Genomic DNA, 26,133 nt, shown 5'->3' on the forward strand with positions numbered 1-26,133 from the left:
CACCCAGCCCGATCTCTAGCAATTGAGCCTGGAGACGAGGTAAGCCATCAGAGTGTGGATGGGCTGCCCAATGGAAACAGTCACAAGATGTTCTCCTCTTAAAAACCTTTTACTGCAGTGGGCTAAATCAGGGTCACACAAAGTGTTTCTTGGTAGTCTTAAACAAATCTACTTTGAAACAAAAGTCTACACCTCACACACATGGTTCTGGGCATAAAGAAAACACCTGTACCGTGTCAGATATAGAGTTGAAATGTATCACATTTTTGGAGTTTACATCACAATATTACACGTTATATACATCACAGAAGATTGAAATACAAGTAAACTATTTATAGAAACACCGGATTTGAATAACATTCTCCCCATGAGGCCAGTAGAAAACTTTACTGCAGACATGTTATCTTTATCTCCCAGTTGTTAAGGCCCATTAAGAGCTTATAGAAAGCTGGCCTGTCCATGTCGTCTCTTTGGTGCTCCCAATCAAGGACTTACTGACACAAGGGTACCGTGGTCCTCCACACACACACACACACACAGACAGACAGACGCGCGCACGCACACAGACGGACGCACGCACACAGACGGACGCACGCACACACACAGAGACTGGGTGTTTTGTTGAAGCTCATTACTTGATGTAGGCTATGAGACATGAGCAGCAGGAGGAACCACACGGACACTGTCACTAGTCAGTGTCGTGTGTGCGTGTGCGTGTGTGCGTGCGTGTGATAAGACAGCAAACATCAAACAAGAACGCAGCTGAATAAGACTCGTGCATCTTCTGTGAAACAGATCATTAACTCAGAATGGTTAAGGTAAGGGGAACGGTTTGGGACATGGTTAACACCCCAAAATGAAAACATTAGCTCTGGGACTGAACACGCAACCCTCGGTGCCAGATCTTGTGGTTTATACCATCCCCGTCCAAAATCCCCTAGCAGACCTCAAGCCCAGAAGTCATCTCCCGATAACCTGCTTACCTGGACGGACGTCGAACTTCGCAGTGGATCTTGAGCAACATGGCTGATCACTCCATTTTCTTGATGCAACGATTTAGCTGTTAAATTAATATTGGGGAAACACTGCACACACATACACACAGACACGCAGACACACACACAGACACACATATACAGACACACACACACAGACACATACATTCACACACAGACACATACATACACACACACATATACACATAACACACACACACATACACACAGACACACACACACACACTGACACACAGCCATACACACACATAGACACACAGACACAGACACAGATACATACATACACACACACACACACATCACTCAGGTAGTGAGGAGCTGGAGCTCAGTTCATGCTATATGAATCTACTGAGTGAGACAAGCTATGGACTAGCGCTAATGAACACACACACACGGCAGGTAGCTTCAAGGTTAGAGTATTTGGCCAGTAGCCAAAAAGTCACCAGTTCAAATCCCGGAGCTGACAAAGTGAAAAATCTGTTACTGTACCCTTGAGCAAGGCACTTAAACCCTACTTCTCCAGGGACGCTGGACAATGGTGACCCTGGCCGTGACCCCACTCCCTGCTGGGGTATGCAAGAACCACATGTTAATTACACACTAGGACCAGCGAACACTTGTATAAACGTGTCACAGGATAAATACAAGCACACCCCAAATTAGTATTAATATCTTACACCAGCCCGCCCTTCTGCCATTATGAGAAAAGACCGTGACGAGAGCGTGTTGTTTGTAAACCGGCTGCTGGAGCCAAAGCGCTGCACGCGCTGCTCGGTTAGAACGTAAATCGCGGATCATCCTCGAGGAGCTTTGATGTCTATCTCCTCCAGTGCGCATCTAAAGTGCACTGGTAGTGTTAAAAAGTGTACTATTCTGGAAGCTACTTTCCGTTAAGGTCAATATATATCCAACTGGACTGCTCAAATATAGCGTGACTCACCAGGGATGTAGTCTAGCCTATGTGTGCCATTCTAACTTGTGTAACGTGTAGGTATTGTTTCAAAGTTGTTTAAAAAAATATATATATGAGCGGCTGAGCATTGGGCAACACAAGCCAGATCAACAAAGTTATCTAAATAAAAATGTCTTCGACTCTCAGCTCCCCATCGCCGAACAACAGCAGCCTTTTCACTGCGAGCTACGAGAGGACGGACCTCACAGAGGCGCAAAGACACATAAGCATGCTTCTCTTCGGCTTGTGCGTCGCCATCGCCGCTGCTACCTTCGTGGGAGGTGTGTATTCTCTCATATTTTTCATCCAGATGAGGTGGAAAACCATCCTGTGGCTCATCGTGGCTTCAATGTCCGTGGACGACCTGCTCAGCGTAATACCTCTCTCCCTCTTCATGCTCCTCCAGTGGGAGAGAGATGGAGAGGGAGGGTCGGTGACCATATGCACGTTATCGGGACTTCTCTATGTGTTCCAAGGACTCTCCAGCAATATGAAGGCTTGCCTTATCGCAGCCTACACCTTCTACGTTACTAAGCGAGAAAGAAGTCCTCGTCCGTTAAGCGTGATGTGGGCGATAGCCGGGGTGTGGGTAGTCAGCCTGGCCGTCAGTGTACTACCCCTGTGCGGCTGGGGGACTTTCACCCCGGTCTCTCTAGGCTGTTTCCCAGAGAGACACAGCTTTTACGTTCTGCTCCTTTTCTCTTTGTACTCCTTGTGTTTCTGCGGATTGGTCTTATTCTTCGTTCCTCTCACCTACCAGCTACTGTGTTCCAGGGAGCCACAGAGGACGTTCTACCCGAGCTACTTGGATATCGCCAGGGATCTGAGAGGGGACGGGTCCGCGCCTCTCTGCGATCTCCCGTCCTTCTCTCGGGATAGCATGGACAGAAGTTTCAGTGCCTACAACGAGCTGTTTCCGGTTGGGTCAGGGAAAGGGCTAGGGGTACGGGGCACCGTGGAAACATATACCTGCCCAACCCCTACCTCTGACGGTGTACTGAGTGATAGAACCATCAGTAACTGGGAATCCCCGGTGTTCTTTGCACAAAAGCGCTTCTCCATGATCCTAGCGGTAGTGAGAGTTGTCTTGTGGATGCCGATGATGGTGAGTGGCCTAGAGATGGAACAATGTGTAGATTAAGAAATATCAAATCGTATGTATGCTTTTATAACAAATAGGCGTTCATATGGGGTTTCAACTAGGTATATTATATTGTATACAGTGTATTTCCTGCAATGCCACATTGAATAGGCTTTATGCCTAATCTATAAACATGTAGGGTAAGGTGGGGTAAAAAGCCCCCATAAGAACACTATCCAATTGCAGACACAAAAAAGCCCCCATGGGGTAACTTGACCCCTGAAGATTAGTGTCTTAAAACCTATTTAATTAATTTTGTTTCACTTTTTTTGTCGTTGTAATTAAGTCTTGAAAGGTAGAGACAAGTAGGTAGGCTATCTTATTTTAATTGAATAAATGTAATATTGAAACCAAATGGAATTGCACATCTCACTGTTAATATCCTTACTATAGCTCGGTTAGCAATTCAATAGGTGACAGATTTTCATGTGAATATTCTACAATCTGCATCCCTGTGGAAGGTTTTTGACACCTTGTCGAACCCACGCCCCAACAAATTGAAGCTGTGCTGAGGGCAAAGGGGGGTTGCAACTCCATATTATAAAGGTATTCCTAACGTTTTACACACTCAGTGTACATTACGTTTTCTTAATGACGAGATATTAGAACAACTTTAACTCATTTTGTTATAATGATTTTTTGTTTGTCTGTTGATGAGTCAGATGCATTTTAGTTGAACAAAGTGTTTTTTGTGAGAATTACACAGGGGGTGGGTGGTGGGGTAGCTACCTCACATTACCTTATGTCATAATCTAATGGTGCGTTGGATTCATGAAGTAGGCCATATGGGTTTAAGTACATGCTGTTTCATCCACAGACTGTGGTGCTCGTGCGTCATGCTGTGAACGAGCACAGCCCGTCCCTGGAGGCGGTGGAAACGGTGAGCTTCTTCCTGACCCTGCTGGCGCCTGCCATCACGCCGGTGTTCATGCTCTCCGAGCGCTGGATCCACCTTCCGTGCGGCTGCTTCATCAACTGCCCGCGGGACACAGAGCGTGAGCCCAACGGTAGGCTATGATGCCCTCTGATTGTAAAGGGCCAGTGAGCTGAAAAACATATGGGTGCACACCAGATGTTTATCTAAAGCAGCGTAACATTTTAACATAGCCTATATGCCTATGAGAATAAAACGGCCAGTATTATGGTAAATGCCCCTAAACATACAGTATAGGCCTACACATTAAACACATTTACACGGACACCAATTGTTACAATAAAAACACATTTGTGTCTGAAACACAGTCTACATCGCTGTCGTTTAAAATGTTCAAAGTAATATAAATGTAATATGCATAGATTGTTTTTGTTTGTTGCAAAAGTCACTACATTTAAGCATTTTCTTCCCACAGCAAAGAAGAGGAGGTTTGAGTTTAACCTCTCCTTCCAACAAGGATACGGAATATACAAGTTATCCCACGCAACCAAACCCCACCACAGCCCGTCTGTCGAGAAGTCTTCCTATCAAAACCTCTTCAACTTCACAGAAAACCAACTTGCTGTGCTGGACAGCTCTGGCGTCGCGAGCCTGCAGGCCGAGCTCGAGTTCATGACCCCACGTGAAGTAGACAGCTCCTCACTGCACGAGCATGGCGAGCTGCTTCTCGAGGCTGAGGCAGGTGGGGGAGAGGCCCTCGCGCTGGCAGACTGCCTCCAGTTTCCTGACGATAACCACGGAGACCAGGACAGCTTCTTCTGTGGATCCAGCTCCCGGGACTGCGAGGACCTCAACCTCACCGACACGTCGTCAGTGTTCGAGGGAATGGAACGGAGACTGTCGCATGCAGAGTGCAGAAAAATGGAGCTGTCGGACTGGGAGTGGTGTAGGAGTAAATCAGAGAGGACCCCCAGACAGGTAGCTAACCTCCCAATGTTTTCCTAATAGGCTAACATAAACTAACTTTTAGGACCCTAAAACTCAACTCTGGACCTCATAGCCAGTTCGACTGTATTTTTTAAAATTGTATCCCTCTAATCAGAGACTGATTTAAACAAGGGACACCAGATGTGTGCAATTAATTATCAGGTAGAACAGAAAATCAGCAGGCTCCGGATCTCGTAGGGTCAGAGTTGAAAACATCTTCTTTAGACCAAACCAAATAGGGGTGTATATTTAGAAACAAATATGTCTCAGGGCTAGACAAAAGGCTAGCTAGGTAAAGACATGTTTACACAAAGTCTGCGTCACATTGACCTGTATAGCCTGATCCAGTGTTTATTCGTCCTGGTCCTGGGAACCCAAAGGCACATTTTAGTTTTACACAGCTGATTCAAATGATCAACTTATCATCAAGCTTTAGATTTAAATCAGGTGTTTGTGGTGCTGAGGCAAATATAAAAAATGTGCACCACCCTGTGTCTCCAGGACCAGAATTGATCATATAGACCTAGTGTCCCTCGTTGTGTAACCATCATATGGTATCATACTCCAATATGTCCCTTGTTGTGGAGCCATCATATGATAGTATCCTCCGATATGTCCCTTGTTGTGGAGCCATCATATGGTATCATACTCCAATATGTCCCTTGTTGTGGAGCCATCATATGATATTACCCTCCAATATGTCCCTTGTTGTGGAGCCATCATATGATGGTATCCTCCGATATGTCCCTTGTTGTGGAGCCATCATATGGTATCATACTCCAATATGTCCCTTGTTGTGGAGCCATCATATGATACTACCCTCCAATATGTCCCTTGTTGTAGAGCCATCATATGATATTACCCTCCGATATGTCCCTTGTTGTAGAGCCATCATATGATATTACCCTCCGATATGTCCCTTGCTGTTTTTTGGTATATCTTGGTATTTTATTATGATCCCCATTAGCTGTTGCAAAAGCAGCAGGTTCTCTTCCTAGGGTCCAACACAAAACATGAGACATGAAGTAAACAGAGCATTAATAGACAAGAACAGCTCAAGGACAGTACTACGTAAGTAAAAAATAAAAATGGTACACATAGCCTAAATGTCAATACATACACACACAAACTATCTAGGTCAAATAGGGGAGAGGTGTTGTGCCATGAGGTGTTGCTTTATCTGTTTTTGTAAACCAGGTTTGCTGTGTATTTGAGCAATATGAGATGGAACGGAGTTCCATGCAGTAATGGCTCTATATAATACTATATGCTTTCTTGAATTTGTTCTGGATTTGGGGATTGTGAAAAGACCCCCGGTGGCAAGGAAGGTGGGGTAAGTGTGTGTGTGTGTGTTAGAGCTGTGTGTATGTTGACTGTGCAAACAATTTGGAATTTTCAACACATTGTGTGATGCAGTCAGTCTCTCCTTAACTCTTAGCCAAGAGAGACTGGCATAGTATTTATATCAGTCCTCTGATTACAATGAAGAGCAAGAGGTGCCACTCTGTTCTGGGCCAGCTGCAGCTTAACTAGGTCTCCCCTTGCAGCACTGGACCACACGACTGGACAATAATCAAGATAAGATAAAACGAGAGCAGAACTTGCTTTTTGGAGTGTGGTGTCAAAAAAGTGGAGCATCTCTTTATTACAGCCAGACCTCCCCCCATCTTTACAACTATTGAATCTATATGTTTTGACCATGATAGTTTACAATCTAAGGCAACACCAAGTCATTTAGTCTCCTCAACTTGTTCAACAGCCACACCATTCATTACCAGATTCAGCTGAGGTCTAGATCTTAGGGAATGATTTGTACCAAATGCAATGCTCTTAGTTTTAGAGATGTTCAGGACCAGTTTATTACTGGCCACCCATTCCATAACAGACTGCAACTCTTTGTTAATGTCAAGTGTCAGTGTGCAGCGGGTAGGACGGAGTCAGGCGCAGGACACAGAACTGAGTAAAAACGTACTTTACTCGGAAAATCACAAACTAATTCCATACAGGGAAAAATATTCCAGCTCGACACAAAAGAGCGACCACTTAACAAAGAACAAACACACACAAAACAATGTGGGAACAAGAGGGTTAAATAGGGATTAAATCATAACTTAATGGTGGGTACAATCAAGACAAAACAAGTGTAAAAATAAACATAGATCGGCAGCAGGCTAGAAAGCCGGTGACGTCGAACGCCGCCCGAACAAGGAGAGGCACCAACTTCAGCGGAAGTCGTGACAGTTAAGGGTTACAGTAACTTCATTAGCTGTGGTTGCTGATGCGCATATGGTTGAATCATCAGCATACATGGACACGCATGCTTTGTTTAATGCCAGTGTCAGGTTATTGGTAAAAATAGAAAAGAGTAGAGGGCCTAGACAGCTGCCGTGAGGTACACCCCACTTTACATGTTTGACATTAGAGAAACATCCATTAAAGAAAACACTTTGAGTGCTTTTAGATAGATAGATCTGAATCCACGATATGGCATAGGTTGAAAGGCCATAACACATACGTTTTCTCAACAACAATACAGCTCCCACAATCTTCTTATCAATTTCTTACAACCAATCATCAGTCAATTGTGTCAGTGTAGTACATGTTAGAGGTTGACCGATTAATCAGAATGGCCGATTAATTGTTTTCATAACAATCGGTAATATGCATTTTTGGACACAGATTTTGGCCGATTACACTCAACGAGGAGACTTCGTGGCAGGCTGACTACCTGTTACTCAGTGCAGCAAGGAGCCAAGGTAAGTTTCTAGCTAGCATTAAACGTATCCTATTAAAACAATAAATCGTAACATAATCACTAGTTAACTACAAATGGTTGATGATATTACTAGTTTATCTAGCTTGTCCTGTGTTGCAAATAATCGATGCGGTGCCTGTTAATTTATAATCGAATCACAGCCTACTTCGCCAAACGGGTGATGATTTAACAAGTGCATTCGCGGAAAAAAAGCACTGTAGCTGCACCAATGTGTACCTAAACATAAACATCAATGCCTTTCTTAAAATCAATACACAAGTATATATTTTTAAACCTGCATATTTAGTTAATATTGCCTGCTAACATGCATTTCTTTTAACTAGGGAAATGGTGTCACTTCTCTTGCGTTCTGTGCAAGCTGAGTCAGGGCAGTTTGGGCCGCCTGGCTCATTGCGAACTGTGTGAAGACCATTTCTTCCTAACGAAGACCGTAATTAATTAGCCAGAATTGTACATAATTATGACATAACATTGAAGGTTGTGCAATGTAACAGCAATATTTAGACATAGGGATGCCACCCAATAGATAAAATACCGAACGGTTCCGTATTTCACTCAAAGAATAAAGGTTTTGTTTTCGAGACGGTAGTTTACGGATTTGACCATATTAATGACCTAAGGCTCGTATTTCTGTGTGTTATTATATTATAATTAAGTCTATGATTTGATATTTGATAGAGCAGTCTGACTGAGGCAGCAGCAGGCTCGTAAACATTCATTCAATCAGCACTTTCCTGCATTTGCCAGCGGCTATTCGCTGTGCTTCTAGTATTGTGCTGTTTATGACTTCAAGCCTGTCAACTCCAGAGATTAGGCTGGCAATACTATAGTGCCTATAAGAATATCAAATAGTCAAAGGTATATGAAATACAAATGGTATAGAATTAAATAGTCCTATAATTCCTATAATAACTACAACTCAAAACTTCTTACCTGGGAATATTGAAGATTCGTGTTAAAAGGAACCACCAGCTTTCATATGTTCTCATGTTCTGAGCAAGGAACTGAAACGTTAGCTTTTTTACATGGCACATATTGCACTTTTACTTTCTTCTCCAACACCTTGTTTTTGCATTATTTAAACCAAATTGAACATGTTTCATTATTTATTTGAGACTAAATTGATTTTACTGATGTATTATATTAAGTTAAAATAAAAGTGTTCATTCAGTATTGTTGTAATTGTCATTATTACAAATATATATAAAAATTAATCGGTATCAGCTTTTTTTGGTCCTCAAATAATCGGCACCGTTGAAAAATCATAATCGGTCAACCACTAGTACATGTAGAGTGCCCTTCTCTATATGCATGTTGAAAGTCTTGTTAATTTGTTTACAGAGAAATAGCATTGTATTTGGTCAAACACAATTTTTTCCAACAGTTTGCTAAGAGCTGGCAGCAAGCGTATAGGTCTGCTGTTAGAACCAGTAAAGGCCGGTTTACCACTCTTGGGTAGCGGAATGACTTTGGCTTCCCTCCAGGCCTGAGGACAAAGACTTTCCTCCAGGCTCAGATTAAAGATATTACAGATAGGAGTGGCTATAGAGTCAACTACCATCCTCTGTAGCTTTCCCTCTAAGTTGTCAATGCCAGGAGGTTTGTCATTATGGATAACAATACTTTTTTCCACCTCTCTCACACTAACTTTACAGAATTCAAGTTTGCAATGTTTTTCTTTCATTTTTTTCAATTTTTATGCTCGAATATGATGGCTCGCTGTTCGTTGTAGGCATTTCCTGCCTACGTTTGCCCACTTTGCTAATGAAGTAATCATTAAAATAATTAGCAACATCAAATGGTTTTTTGATGAGCCATCTGATTCAATGAAAGAGGACGTTGAATTTGTCTTTCTGCCCATAAGTTTGGGGGGCCAGAGCAGCGAAAGTTTTGACTGGGCTGAGCGGGAACAAAGTACTTTTTTTCCATTGAGGTGGATTATTTATATCATTGATCTTGCATCATAATACAAGTTCTTATTTTTTTGGAGCTTAGTCACACAATTTATCAATTTGGAGTCAGCCAGTGACTTATTATCCATTTCTTCTGCCTCATCTCTTTCAACCATACAGATTTTACATTCCTCATCAACTGGAGCCTTAACAGTTCTAACAGTCTGTTTTAAATCACATTTGATTTAGTCACGTACACGTGTTTTAACAGATGTTATTGCAGGTGTAGCGAAATGCTATGTGTTTGTAGCTCCAACAGTGTAGTGATATCTAGCAAGTAATATCTAACAATTTCACAACAAATACCCAATACACACAAGTCTAAGTATAGAATGTAATTAAGAATATATAAATATATTTATGAGCAATGTCAGAGCAGCTGTAACGATTCTCCTCCTCCAATGGGTACGGATACAGCTTTAGAACAAAGTTCTACAGTATTAGTACAAATGTGATTGATACATGTGGATGATCTTGTTCCTGTAGTGTGTGTAAACACCCTTGTAGTTTGATTAATAACCTGAACCAGATTACAGGCACTGGTTACAGAGAAGCTTAGTCTTGAGCAGACAGCTTAAATGGACCAGTCAATATTCAGGTCAAGTCCGTAGTTGGTGTGTGTGTGTGTGTGTGTGTGTGTGTGTGTGTGTGTGGTGTTGAAATGATCATGTGAACGTGTGCAGTCGTGTGCTTGAACCCCAGTCATTGGACAGAGTCACATTACAGTCACAGACATGTTATTGGCTGTCCTTTTAACCACAACAACCCAGATTCATGTCAGTAATCAAAGCATCAATCAATGGCTAAAATCATTTCAGTGAATTATCCCTGACCTTACACCCCCACAACACACAAACATGACAACAGGAGATACCTGTAGGCCTACATGTATATGACACTATGTTGTCTTGCTGTCCTTCCTGTCTTAGTTAACCACTTACAGTACCTCAGAATAGTAGTTAGTCAGAGCCATTTGACTTGGTGTTTAGGAATCCTCATTTTATTCAGATATAACCCTATGATTCTAAAGTCTCACTTCTCATGATAAGCCTTACATCTAAACCAAGGTGTTTAATGGAGCACCATGAAATCCATTAACACTCTTTTTGTGAACTCTGAGTCTAATTCTGATTCCGTTCTGTAGATAGTGTCTTCGGTCTGTTTCAGGCCTGATGTGAACACTCAGTGAAAGGTGGAAGGAGGTTTCATATGTTAATAACAGCAGTAGGGATGTAGACTATACAGTCTCTCCACTGCTGCAGGCAACAGAGAAAGAGTTAGCTTTAGCAGTGTTTGGACCACCCACCGTGATGCAGAAAAAGAGCAGTCTCAGTTGAACACACAGTCTTGAAACCTGACTGATTTGGATCACGTGCTTACATGCATGTGTGAGAGTTGTACCTGTTCTGGGATGGGTTTCTGACACTAACTGATAGTGGACTGAATGAGATGACAAGGAGAAATCAGACTGAATGACATTGAGATGACAGACAGGAGAAATCAGACTGAATGACATTGAGATGACAGACAGGAGAAATCAGACTGAATGACATTGAGATGACAGACAGGAGAAATCAGACTGAATGACATTGAGATGACAGCCAGGAGAAATCAGACTGAATGACATTGAGATGACAGCCAGGAGAAATCAGAGAGTTCTCATGACTAGCGAAGGTGGCCTCTTCATGAAATGGGTTTTGAGAAGGAGGCAAGTAGATGGGTCGAGGAATCAAGGAAATGCAGGTGAGATTCTCCTCATGTAGAAACCAACCCTACTGATGTTCAGCTGCAGGAAAACCGGTGTCATGGATTGCAAAGTCAGGTGACAGATTAACACTATACATAGATGCATTTTCAGTGAGTGAGCTAAAGAGTCAATTCTATCTGCCCCACAGTAGCCTGTTTTTACAACATACTGTCAATACTGTCTACTTTCTGTCATTATGGACCCTATATGTACTGTAACAATACTTTCTATTTTACAACATACTATCCCACACTTTCTTTCTGTTAGAAAAGTCTGCTTTTCTCCAAGTTTGTCAGAATGTGATGTTTTCTTTCAGTTTTGTGGGGCACTGAGTCCCAAAAGAATTGATTTTTTATGTGCTCGCCACAAGAAACCTGGAAGAGGAGGCAACAGAACAGAGAGGAAGTAACAGTGTCATTCTGCATTCTGCTCCAGGTGGCAGCCGTTTGCCCAGGCTTTGCTAATGAAGTGAGATCATGAAAATACCATTAGCAACATCAAAGTGAACTTTTGTGATGAGCCATCTGAGTCAATGAAAGATTGGAACAGGGTTGAGCGATACCACTGTGGGCTTAGTGAACTCTCAGTGAATTTGGACAGGGTTTCTGAGTTTCAATCCAAAGTTTTTTTCTCAGTGATTGGGACATTTATAGCAACACCACTGTGGGCATCATAATACAATTTCTTAATTTTTTTGGAGCTTAGTCTCACAATTTAACAATTTGCAGTCAGCCAGTCAGACTTATTATCCATTTCTTCTGCGATACTCATGTGGGCTTTGAACTCATACAGATTGGGACATTCCTCATCAATCCAGTGGGCCTTAACAGTTCTAACAGTCTGTTTTAAATCACATTTGATTTAGTCACGTACACGTGTTTTAACAGATGTTATTGCAGGTGCGAGTGAAATGGGCTAGTAGTGAACTCTGTAAATTGTAGGGCTCTGAGCGATACCACTGTGGGTAGTGATGAATCTGCAAGTAATATCTAACAATTTCACAACATATACCCAATGAACACACAAGTCTTAAGTATAGAATGTAATAGTAAGAATCTATAAATATATTTATGAGCGATAATGTGGGCAGAGCAGCTGATTCTCCTCCTCCAGTTTGGGTACGGACAGCTTTATTGAACAAAGATACCACTGTGGGCAGTATTAGTACAAATGTGATTGATACCATGTGGGGATGATCTTGTTCCTGGGACAGTGGTGTAAACACCCTGTGGGCTAGTTTGATTAATAACCTGAACCAGATTACAGGCACTGTGAACTTACAGTAATTGGGACAGGCTTTCTTGAGCATACCACTGTGGGCTTAAATGGCGACCAGTGGGACAATATTCAGGTCCCCAAGAAAGTAGACAGGGCTCTCTGAAGTGGGCTATGAAATGCTTAGTAGTTGGGTGTGGTGTGTCTGTGTGTGTGTGTGTGATACCACTGTGTGTGTTGTGTCAGTAAATTGGACGTGTGCGATAACACATTGAGTGAACTCACAGTCATTGGACAGGGCTTCTGAGCATTACCAGTCACAGTCATGTAAATTGGAACAGGGCTTTTAGCGATACCACAGTGGTGAACCCAGATAAATGGACAGGGTTCAAAGCATACCAATCAATGGGCTAAAATCTTTCAGTGAATTGGGACATCCCTGACCTTACACCCCCAGTAGTGAACACACAAACATGGGACAACTGGCGATACCACTGTGGGCTACATGTATATGACACTATGTTGGAACAGGTCTTGCTGTCCTTCCTGTCTAGTAGTGAACCACTAAATTACAGGGTACCTCAGAACCACTGTGGGCTAGTGGTGAACTCTGTATTTGACCGTTGTGGGCTTTTATTGAATCCTCATTTTATTGGGACAGATATAACCCTACCACTGTGGGCTAAAGTGAACTTCTCATGATTACAGGGTTTCTTACGATCTAAACTGTGGGCAAGTGTCTTTAATGGACAGGGCTTCATGAAATCCATACCACTGTTTTTGTGAACTCTGAGTCTAATTCAGATTCCGTTCTGTAGATAGTGTCTTCGGAACTCTAGATTGTTTTCTCTGTTTGGGACAGGGCTTCTGATGTGATACACTGTGGGCTACAGTGAAAGGTGTGGGACAGGGGTTTGGCCATATGTTAATAACAGCTGTAGGGATGTCAGACTTGGGACAGTCGATCCACTGTGGGCAGGCAACAGAGTTTGGGAGAGGGCTTTTTCATCTCCGTTTAGAGAACCCACTCAGTCCCCGATCGATACCACTGTGGGCTAGTGGTGCACTCACACACATTGGACAGGGCTTTGACATGCACTGTGGGCTAGTAGTGAACCTCAGTTTGGTACAGGGTTTCTGACACTAACTGATAGGGACTGAATGAGATGACAGCCAGGAGAAATGGGCTAGTACTGAACTGACATTGAGGACAGACTGAGGAGAAACCACTGTGGGCTGAATGACATTGTAAATTGGGACAGGGCTTCTGAGCAATAACACTGTGGGAAGTAGTGACTGTAGTTTGGGACAGGGCTTTGAGATACCACTGTGGGCTAGTAGAGAACTCTCAGTAAATTTGGACAGGGTTTTGAGATGACACCACTGTGGGAGAAATCAGAGAGTTCTCATGACTAGCGAAGAGGACACTCTGGGCTCTTCATGAAATGGGTTTTGAGAACTACCACTTGGGCAGGGTTTTGAGATCAGTAAATTGGGACATGGCTTCTGAGCGATAACACTGTGGGGAGTGAAGTCACGGTAGTTTGGGACAGGGCTTCTGGCGATACCATTGTGGGCTAGTAGTGAACTCTCTGTAAATGGGACAGGGATTCTCCTACCACTGTGAAACCGTGAACTCTCTGTAAATGGGACAGGGCTGCAGCGATTCCACTGTGGGCATAGGAATTGCAAAGTTGGTGACAGGGTTAACCTACACTATACCATGATGCATTTTCAGTAAATTGGGACAGATTGAGCAAACACTGTGGGCAGTAGTGAACTCAATTGGGACTATCTGAGCCCCACAGTAGCCTGTTTGGGACAACTTCTGAGCGATACCACTGTGGGCTAGTGGTGAACTTTCAGTTTTGGAACAATGTAGCGATACCACACTGGGCTAGTGGTGAACTCTATTTTACAACATACTATATCGATACACTTTCTTTCTGTTGAAAACTCTGCTTTTTGGGACAGGGGTTTGCTGATACCAGAATGTGATGTTTTCCTCTCAAGTTTTGGACAGGGCTTCTGACGATCCCAAAAGAAGTGAATTTTAATTGGAAAAAATGTATGTGCTACCACAAGAAACCTGGAAGAGGAGGCAACAGAACAGAGAGGAAGTAACAGTATTCTTGGTAGTGATTGGGACAGGGTGGCAATACCATTGTGGGCGTCGTGAACTCTGGTTGATTGAGACAGGGTTTCTGAGCGATACCACTGTGGGCTAGTAGTGAACTCTCAGTAGATTGGGACAGGGCTTCTGAGCGATACCACTGTGGGCTAGTAGTGAAATCTCTGTAGATTGGGACAGGGCTTCTGAGCGATACCACTGTGGGCTAGTAGTGAACTCTCAGTAAATTGGGACAGGGCTTCTGAGCAATACCACTGTGGGCTAGTAGTGAACTCTCAGTAGTTTGGGACAGGGTTTCTGAGCAACACCACTGTGGGCTAATGGGAATCTGTGGGTAAAGTGAACTGGGACAGGGCTTCTGAGCGATACCACTGTGGGCTAGTGGTGAACTCTTGGTAGTTTGGGACAGGGCTTCTGAGCGATACCACTGTGGGCTAGTAGTGAACTCTCAGTAAATTTGGACAGGGTTTCTGAGCAATACCACTGTGGGCTTGTCGTGAAATCTCTGTAAATTGGGACAGGGCTTCTGAGCGATTCCACTGTGGGCTAGTAGAGAACTCTCAGTAAATTGGGACAGGGTTTCTGAGCAACACCACTGTGGGCTAATAATCAGTAAATTGGGACAGGGCTTCTGAGCAATAACACTGTGGGCTAGTAGTGAACTCAGTAGTTTGGGACAGATACCACTGTGGGCTAGTGAACTCTCAGTAAATTTGGGACAGGGTTTCTGAGCAATACCACTGTGGGCTTGTCGTGAACTCTCTGTAAATTGGGACAGGGCTTCTGAGCGATTCCACTGTGGGCTAGTAGAGAACTCTCAGTAAATTGGGACAGGGTTTTTGAGCAACACCACTGTGTTCTAATAATCAGTAAATTGGGACATGGCTTCTGAGCGATAACACTGTGGGATAGTAGTGAGTCACGGTAGTTTGGGACAGGGCTTCTGAGCGATACCATTGTGGGCTAGTAGTGAACTCTCTGTAAATTGGGACAGGGCTTCTGACCGATACCACTGTGGGCTTGTGGTGAACTCTCTGTAAATTGGGACAGGGCTTCTGAGCGATTCCACTGTGGGCTAGTAGAGAACTCTCTGTAAATTGGGACAGGGTTTCTGAGCAATACCACTGTGGGCTAGTAATTAGTAAATTGGGACAGGGCTTCTGAGCGATAACACTGTGGGCTAGTAGTGAACTCACGGTAGTTTGGGACAGGGCTTCTGAGCGATACCACTGTGAGCTAGTAGTGAACTCTCTGTAGATTGGGACAGGGCTTCTGAGCAATACCACTGTGGGCTAGTGGTGAACTCTGAGTAAATTGGGACAGGGATTCTGAGCGATACCACAGTGGGCTAGTATTGATCTCACGGTAGTTTGGGACAGGGCTTCTGAACGATACCACTGTGGGCTTGTAGTGAACTCTCGGTAGATTGGAACGGGGTTTCTGAGCAATACCACTGTGGGCTAGTGGTGAACTGTTGGTCGATTGGGACAGGGCTTCTGAGCAATACCATTGTGGGCTTGTCATGAACTCTTGGTTGATTGGGACAGGGTTTCTGAGCGATATCACTGTAGGCTAGTAGTGAACTCTCGGTAGATTGGGACAGGGCTTCTGTACGATACCGCTGTGGGCTAGTAGTGAACTCTCAGTTAATTGGGACAGGGCTTCTGAGCGATACCACTGTGGGCTAGTGGTGAGCTCTTGGTAGATTGGGACAGGGCTTCTGAGCAATACCACTGTGGGCTAGTAGTGAACCCTCAAATGATTCGGACAGGTCTTCTGAACAATACCACTGTGGGCTAGTAGTTAACACTTGTAATTTTGGGACAGTGTTCTCAACACATACGCTCAGACGATCCATCAAACAAGCAAAGTGTCAATTCAGGACTAAGATCGAATTCTTCTACACCGACTCTGATGCTTGTCAGATGTGTCAGGCTTTGCAAACTATCACGGAGTACAAAGGGAAAGCCCTACTGCTCAGTGACTCGAGCCTACCAGAGCCTACCAGAGCCTACCAGAGCCTACCAGAGCCTACCAGATGAGCTAAATGCCTTCTATGCTCATGAGATGAATTACCAGGACATGGGTTGACCAGCTGCCAAATGTCTTCACTGACATACCTGTATGTGTCAAGCAGACCACCGTAGTCCCTTTGTCCAAAAATGGAAAGTTATCCTGTCCTTACTGACTATCGCCCCGAAGACCTCACATGTGTAGCCGGGAAATGCTTTCAAAGGCTGGTCATGGCTCGCATCAACACCATCATCCCAGTCACCCTGGACCCCCTCCAATTTGCATACCGCCCAACAGATCCCCAGATGACACAATATCTATTGAAAGGCCCTACAATTGTCAAAGGCTAGAGCTACCCAAGTCATAGACGGTTCTCTCTTCTACCGCACGGCAAGCTGTACCGGAGCGCCAAGTCTGTGACCAAAAGGCTCCTGAACAGCTTCTACCCCCAAGCTATTAGTCTGCTGAACAGCTTCTACCCCCAAGCTATTAGACTGTTGAACAGCTTCTACCCCCAAGCTATTAGACTGTTGAACAGCTTCTACCCCCAAGCTATTAGACTGTTGAACAGCTTCTACCCCCAAGCTATTAGACTGTTGAACAGCTTCTACCCCCAAGCTATTAGACTGTTGAACAGCTTCTACCCCCAAGCTATTAGACTGTTGAACAGCTTCTACCCCCAAGCTATTAGACTGTTGAACAGCTTCTACCCCCAAGCTATTAGACTGTTGAACAGCTTCTACCCCAAAGCTATTAGACTGCTGAACAGCTTCTATCCCCAAGCCATAAGACTGCTGAACAGCTTCTATCCCCAAGCCATTAGACTGCTGAACAGCTTCTACCCCCAAGCCATAAGACTGCTGAACAGCTTCTACCCCAAGCTATTAGACTGCTGAACAGCTTCTACCCCCAAGCCATAAGACTGCTGAACAGCTTCTACCCCCAAGCCATAAGACTGCTGAACAGCTTCTACCCCCAAGCTATTAGACTGCTGCCATAAGACTGCTGAACAGCTTCTACCCCCAAGCCATTAGACTGCTGAACAGCTTCTACCCCCAAGCCATTAGACTGCTGAACAGCTTCTACCCCCAAGCCATTAGACTGCTGAACAGCTTCTACCCCCAAGCCATTAGACTGCTGAACAGCTTCTACCCCCAAGCCATAAGACTGCTGAACAGCTTCTACCCCCAAGCCATAAGACTGCTGAACAGCTTCTACCCCCAAGCCATAAGACTGCTGAACAGCTTCTACCCCCAAGCCATAAGACTGCTGAACAGCTTCTACCCCCAAGCCATAAGACTGCTGAACAGCTTCTACCCCCAAGCCATTAGACTGCTGAACAGCTTCTACCCCCAAGCCATCAGACTGCTGAACAGCTTCTACCCCCAAGCCATAAGACTGCTGAACAGCTTCTACCCCCAAGTCATTAGACTGCTGAACAGCTTCTACCCCCAACTCATAAGACTGCTGAACAGCTTCTACCCCAAACAGCTTCTACCCCCAAGCCATTAGACTGCTGAACAGCTTCTACCCCCAAGCTATTAGACTGCTACACAGCTTCTACGCCCAAGCTATTAGACTGTTGAACAGCTTCTACCCCCAAGCTATTAGACTGCTACACAGCTTCTACCCCCAAGCTATTAGACTGCTACACAGCTTCTACCCCAAGCTATTAGACTGTTGAACAGCTTCTACCCCCAAGCCATGAGACTGCTGAACAGCTTCTACCCCCAAGCTATTAGACTGCTGAACAGCTTCTACCCCCAAGCTATTAGACTGCTGAACAGCTTCTACCCCCAAGCCATAAGACTGCTGAACAGCTTCTACCCCCAAGCCATAAGACTGCTGAACAGCTTCTACCCCCAAGCCATAAGACTGCTGAACAGCTTCTACCCCCAAGCTATTAGACTGCTGAGTTAATGAAATGGTCACCCCAACACCCTATTGTTATTTTTTTTGCACCAGCTCAATGCTTACTGGACTCTACCCACGCACTCACACATACTCCACTGACACTCCAACACACCCACACACACCCACACACACACACACACACACACACACACACACACACACACACACACACACACACACACACACACACACACACACACACACACACACACACACACACACACACACACACACACACACACACACACACACGCACGCACACACACGCACACTCACACGCACACACGCACACGCACACACACGCACACACACTCACGCACGCGCACACACACACACGCACGCACACTCGCACGCACACACACACGCACACGCAAGCACACGCACACGCAAGCACACGCACGCACACACGCACACTCGCACGCACACTCGCACGCACACACACACTCACACACACACTCACCCATGCACGCGCACGCACATACACACACCCACACACACACACACACACACACACACACACACACACACACACACACACACACACACACACACACACACACACACACACACACACACACACACACACACACACACACACACACACATAAAACACACACACATGCCTTTTGACGCTTCACACTCACACATAGACACTCATTCATACTCTTCACATACCTGCTGCGCCACTGTTTATTATATATCCTGATTGTCAAGTTACTTTTACCCCTACCTACATGTAAATATTAATTACCTCAATGACCTCAGCTACCTGGTAACCCCGCACATTGACTCTACCCAGCACTCCTTGTATATAGCCTGGTTATTGTTGTTTTACAGTGTCACACACACACACACACACACACACACACACACACACACACACACACACACACACACACACACACACACACACACACACACACACACACACACACACAGAGAAGTAGTTACACACACACATTGTACTCCAGACACACCATGTTCCATGCAGACAAACAAATGCGCTGCTTTCTACAGCTCTACTGTGTTGTGGATGAGGACGAGCCTTGGCTGTAAAATCCATTTAGTGTGCCTCTGCAGCGAGGCTTTGACACTCAGTTTGCGTCCTGTTTGTAAGTGTGTGTGTGTATGTGCGTGTGTGTGTGTGTGTGTTGGTGTGTGTGTGCATGTGCGTGTGTTTTTTATTTTATCTTTATTTAACTAGGCAAGTCAGTTAAGAACAAATTCTTATTTTCAATGACGGCCTAGGAACAGTGGGTTAACTGCCTGTTCAGGGGCAGAACGACAGATTTGTACCTTGTCAGCTCGGGGGTTTGAACTTGCAACCTTCCGGTTCCAACGCTCTAACCACTAGGCTACCCTGCCGCCCCGTGTGTGTGTGTGTGTGTTGTGTGTGTGTGTGTGTTGGTGCGTGTGCGTGTGTGTGTGTGTGTGTGTCAAAGGGCAAGTCAAATAGGGGTGCTCATATTTGTTCTTTTTCACTGCATGTACGAGTGTGAATGAAATGTAAATGTGTTTTTTTTGCAGCTCCCCCTGCGTGTGTGCGTGCGTGTGATGGCCACCCTGCAGCAATTGTTTCATGTGTGTGTGTGTGAAATCTTACAGCAACAGGAAGTGTGAATTATTTGTGTGTAGGGGTTGATACATTTTTCATTTGGGTGTCTGACATTTTGTGTAAATTACTTTAGAGAAGTGTGTGTGTGCAGCAACAAATTTGTGTGTGTGTGTGTGTGTGTGTGTGTGTGTGTGTGTGTGTGTGTGTGTTGGTGTGGTTTTGTGTTAAGAAGATGTTACATAATACATACTGAACGATCATCCGTAAATGTGTGTGTGTGCGTGTGTGTGTGTGTAAATATACACGTGTAACATTTATATAAACACATTAGGAACTGAGAAACAGAAGGACACATGCTGCACAGTGCTGTGCTATGAGCAGATGAAAGCAGGCAGGGTTGTGTTGGGTTTGTGCTATGTTGTTGCTTTCTGTTAACTGTCAGGATTCTATAGTCCACTGCTACAAGCCGCTAGCTTCTGTTTTCCACTGTGAGGAGAGATACTAAGGAAGAGGTCTTTGACCTCTCAGTGACTCTATAGAGACAGGATGATGTTCACTATTACTTTATGTGGGAGGATTTAGTCTCTCTCTCTGGGAGGATTTAGTACCACTCTATGTCTCTCTGGGAGGATTTAGTACCACTCTATGTCTCTCTGGGAGGGATTTAGTATCACTCTATGTCTCTCTGGGAGGATTTAGTATCACTCTATGTCTCTCTGGGAGGATTTAGTATCACTCTATGTCTCTCTCAGAGGATTTAGTATCACTCTATGTCTCTCTGGGAGGATTTAGTATCATGTCTCTCTATGTCACTCTATGTCTCTGGGAGGATTTAGTATCACTCTATGTCTCTCTGGGAGGATTTAGTACCACTCTATGTCTCTCTGGGAGGATTTAGTATCACTCTATGTCTCTCTGGGAGGATTTAGTATCACTCTATGTCTCTCTGGGAGGATTTAGTATCACTCTATGTCTCTCTGGGAGGATTTAGTATCACTCTATGTCTCTCTGGGAGGATTTAGTATCACTCTATGTCTCTCTGGGAGGATTTAGTATCACTCTATGTCTCTCTGGGAGGATTTAGTATCACTCTATGTCTCTCTGGGAGGATTTAGTATCACTCTATGTCTCTCTGGGAGGATTTGTCTCTCTGGGAGGATTTAGTATCACTCTATGTCTCTCTCTAGTATCACTCTATGTCTCTCTCAGAGGATTTAGTATCACTCTATGTCTCTCTGGGAGGATTTAGTACCACTCTATGTCTCTCTGGGAGGATTTAGTACCACTCTATGTCTCTCTGGGAGGATTTAGTATCACTCTATGTCTCTCTGGGAGGATTTAGTATCACTCTATGTCCCTCTCTGGGAGGATTTAGTATCACTCTATGTCTCTCTGGGAGGATTTAGTATCACTCTACTCTATGTCTCTCTGGGAGGATTTAGTACCACTCTATGTCTCTCTGGGAGGATTTAGTACCACTCTATGTCTCTCTGGGAGGATTTAGTATCACTCTATGTCTCTCTGGGAGGGTATCACTCTATGTCTCTCTGGGAGGATTTAGTACCACTCTATGTCTCTCTGGGAGGATTTAGTACCACTCTATGTCTCTGGGAGGATTTAGTATCACTCTATGTCTCTCTGAGAGAATTTAGTAACACTGATGTAGAGCGTATGTTGGAAACATGTCTCCCAGTTGGGGTCATGGAGTGGTGTGTGAATTGATGTTGTCCTCATCTCCCTCTCTCACAGTGTGTTTTGTTCCCAGTGTGACTGTGAGCCACGGCAGGCATATTGTTGTCTCAAAGCTTTAGTTGTCTCTCTTTCTCTGGGATAGAGATAGAGAAAGAGAGACAATGGGAGACAGAAGGTAAGACAGATATGGGAGAGAGAAAGGAACGAGGGGGCGTTTAAGATAGAGAGAACGTCAGAGTGATAGATCATTATCCACGCTAATACCTTACGCCTCGGTCAGAGTCAATCACATCACCAGATCACATTGTCTAAATAATTCACTCATCTTAGTCAAGAGTTCTACACTCAATACAACCAGTTAGACAACCTGCCATTGTTATCTCTCTCTCTCTCTCTCTCTCTCTCTCTCTCTCTCTTTCGCTTTCACTCTCTCTCTCTCTCTCTCTCTCTGACTCTTTCTCTCTCTCTCTCCCTCTCTCTCTCTTTCACTTTCACTCTATCTCTCTCTCACTCTTACACTCTCTCATTCTCTCTCTCTCTCTGTCTCTCTCTCTCTCTCTCTCACTCTCTCTCTTTCACTCTCTCTCTCTCTCTCTTTCGCTTTCACTCTCTCTTTCTCTCTCTGACTCTTTCGCTTTCACTCTATCTCTCTCTCACTCTTACACTCTCTCATTCTCTCAATTCAATTCAATTCAAGGGGCTTTATTGGCATGGGTAACATGTGTTAAGATTGCCAAAGCAAGTAAGGTAGATAATATATAAAGTGAAATAAACAATAAAAATTAACAGTAGACATCACACATACAGAAGTTTCAAAACAATAAGAACATTACAAATGTCATATTATATATATATATACAGTGTTTTTACAATGTACAAATGGTTAAGGACACAGGATAAAATAAATAAGCATAGATATGGGTTGTATTTACAATGGTGCATGTTCTTCACTGGTTGCCCTTTTCTCGTGGCAACAGGTCACAAATCTTGCTGCTCTGATGGCACACTGTGCAATTTCACCCAGTAGATATGGGAGTTTTTCAAAATTGGATTTGTTTTCGAATTCTTTGTGGATCTGTGTAATCTGAGGGAAATATGTCTCTCTAATATGGTCATACATTGGGCAGGAGGTTAGGAAGTGCAGCTCAGTTTCCACCTCATTTTGTGGGCATTGAGCACATAGCCTGTCTTCTCTTGAGAGCCATGTCTGCCTACGGCGGCCTTTCTCAATAGCAAGGCTATGCTCGCTGAGTCTGTACATAGTCAAAGCTTTCCTTAATTTTGGGTCAGTCACAGTGGTCAGGTATTCTGCCGCTGTGTACTCTCTGTGTAGGGCCAAATAGCATTCTAGTTTGCTCTGTTTTTTTGTTAATTCTTTCCAATGTGTCAAGTAATTATCTTTTTGTTTTCTCATGATTTGGTTGGGTCTAATTGTGCTGCTGTCATGGGGCTCTGTGGGGTGTGTTTGTGAACAGAGCCCCAGGACCAGCTTGCTTAGGGACTCTTCTCCAGGTTCATCTCTCTGTAGGTGATGGCTTTGTTGTGGAAGGTTTGGGAATCACTTCCTTTTAGGTGGTTATAGAATTTAACAGCTCTTTTCTCTCTCTCTCTCTCTGTCTCTCTCTCTCACTCTCTCTCTCTCTCTCTCTCTCTCTCTCTTTCGCTTTCACTCTATCTCTCTCTCTTACACTCTCTCATTCTATCTCTCTCTCTGTCTCTCTGTCTCTCTCTCTCTGTCTCTCTCTCTCTCTCTCTCTCTGTCTCTCTCTCTCTCTGTCTCTCTCTCTGTGTGTCTCTCTCTCTCTCTCTCTCTCTCTCTCTCTCTCTCTCTTTCGCTTTCACTCTATCTCTCTCTCACCATTACACTCTCATTCTCTCTCTCTGTCTCTCTCTCTCTCACTCTTTCTGTCTCTCTCTCTCTCTCTCTCTCTCTCTCTCTCTCTCTCTCTCTCTCTCTCTGACTCTTTCTCTCTCTCTCACTCTTACACTCTCTCATTCTCTCTCTCTCTCTGTCTCTCTCTCTCTGTCTCTCTCTGTCTCTCTCTCTGTCTCTCTCTCTGTCTCTCTCTCTCACTCTCTCTCTCTGTCTCTCTCGCTCTCTCTCTCTTTCTCTCCCTATCTCTCTCTCTCTCGCTCTCTCTGTCTCTCTCTCTCTCTCTGTCTCTGTCTCTCTCTCTCCCTCTCTCTCTATCTCTCTCTCTCTCACTCTCTCAGAATGAAATCTGTGTTTACGTACACATTCTGTACATCATCAACTTAACAATATACCAGTGAATATATTAATATGTTTTTATTTAATTGTTTTAATCTGTCCCTTATGTAATTAGTGGTGTACCCTGAGATGTCTCTGTATTTGAAAGTGTGCTGCTGTATATGCCGTAGATAAAATGCATAGTTTTTGCTCTCCTAGATTTTGACTGGAGTCTGTGTTTGTCTTGTGTCCTTACAGAGATCTGGGGGAGGTCTGGCCATCCCTCTGTGTGCCTTCCAGGGCACCGTCTCCCTGCACTCCCCCACAGGGAAGACCCTCTCCCTCTCCACCTATGAGGTCAGCAGCGACGGCCTCACTATCTCCCCCCACGCCGCCAAGAAGGTGGAGGTCTACCGCTCCAAGTCTGTAGGCCACGAACCCAGTGCAGACGACCCCACCACCGGGGGCCCGGACGGGGAGTGGGGATGGAGGTGGAGGTGGGAGAGGTGGCAATGGGGGACACCAATGTGAAGATCCACCTGGAGGTGTTGGAGATCTGTGACAACGAGGAGGCCATGGACAGCGTGTCCATCATCTCTAACATCAGCCAGTCGTCCACCCACGCCCGCTCCCGTCGCTGCGCTATTCTCGGAAGGAGAACCGCTTTGTCTCCTGTGACCTGGGGGAGACAGCCTCCTACTCACTGCTCATCCCCAACAGTGGCAACCCCGAGGTGGACAACATCAACATCAACATCCCTGACACGGTGGAGGCCCACCGGCAGAACAGTCGCAGGCAGAAACAGGAGACGGGAGGCTACCGCGAAGAGATACAGCTGCTCAACGAAGCCTACAGGAAGCAGGAAGAGGACAGAGAAGACTGATACCCACACACGGGAAGCATGAAGAGGACAGAAAAGACTGATACACACACAGGAAGCAGGAAGAGGACAGAGAAGACTGATACACACACAAAGGAAGCAGGAAGAGGATAGAGAAGACTTATACACACACAGGAAGCAGGAAGAGGACAGAGATTACTGATACACACACAGAGGAAGCAGGAAGAGGACAGTGAGACTGATACACACACACACACAGGAAGCAGGAAGAGGACAGAGAAGACTGATACACACACACAGAGGAAGCAGGAAGAGGACAGTGAGACTGATACACACACAGAGGAAGCAGGAAGAGGACAGTGAGACTGATACACACACACACACACACACACAGGAAGCAGGAAGAGGACAGAGAAGACTGATACACACACACAGAGGAAGCAGGAATTGGACAGAAAAGACTGATACACACACAGGAAGTAGGAAGAGGACAGAGAAGACTGATACACACACAGAGGAAGCAGGAAGAGGACAGTGAGACTGACACACACACACACAGGAAGCAGGAAGAGGACAGAGAAGCCTGATACACACACAGGAAGCAGGAAGAGGACAGAGAAGACTGATACACACACAGGAAGCAGGAAGAGGACAGAGAAGACTGATACACACACAGGAAGCAGGAAGAGGAGAGAAAAGACTGATACACACACAGGAAGCAGGAAGAGGACAGTGAGACTGATACACACACACACACAGGAAGCAGGAAGAGGACAGAGAAGCCTGATACACACACACACACACACACACAAATCAAATACATTTTTATTTGTCACATGCTTCATAAGTAACTGGTGTAGACTAACAGTGAAATGCTTACTTAAGGGCCCTTCTCATAAAAAAGTGAAATAGTATTAAACAAATATACAAATTATAACACAAGGAATATATAGAAAAAGAATAACACAATGAGTAACGATAACTTGGCTACATACACGGTACCAGTACCGAGTCGATGTGCAGGGGTACGAGGTCATTTAGATATATATATGTACATATAGGTTGGGATAAAGTGACTAGGCAACGGGATAGATAATAAACAGAAGCAGCAGTGTATGTGGTGGGTCAGAAGAGAC

The 26,133-nt window shown here is 44.6% G+C and overlaps 1 pseudogene; it reads left to right on the forward strand.

Annotated features, from left to right (window-relative positions):
* Positions 1–2,098: 2,098 nt before the first annotated feature.
* Positions 2,099–25,039, forward strand: LOC135551578 (probable G-protein coupled receptor 149; annotated as a pseudogene).
* The last annotated feature ends 1,094 nt before the right edge of the window (positions 25,040–26,133 follow it).

Source organism: Oncorhynchus masou, chromosome 13 (genome assembly GCF_036934945.1).
Source record: "Oncorhynchus masou masou isolate Uvic2021 chromosome 13, UVic_Omas_1.1, whole genome shotgun sequence".
NCBI classification, from domain to species: domain Eukaryota; kingdom Metazoa; phylum Chordata; class Actinopteri; order Salmoniformes; family Salmonidae; genus Oncorhynchus; species Oncorhynchus masou.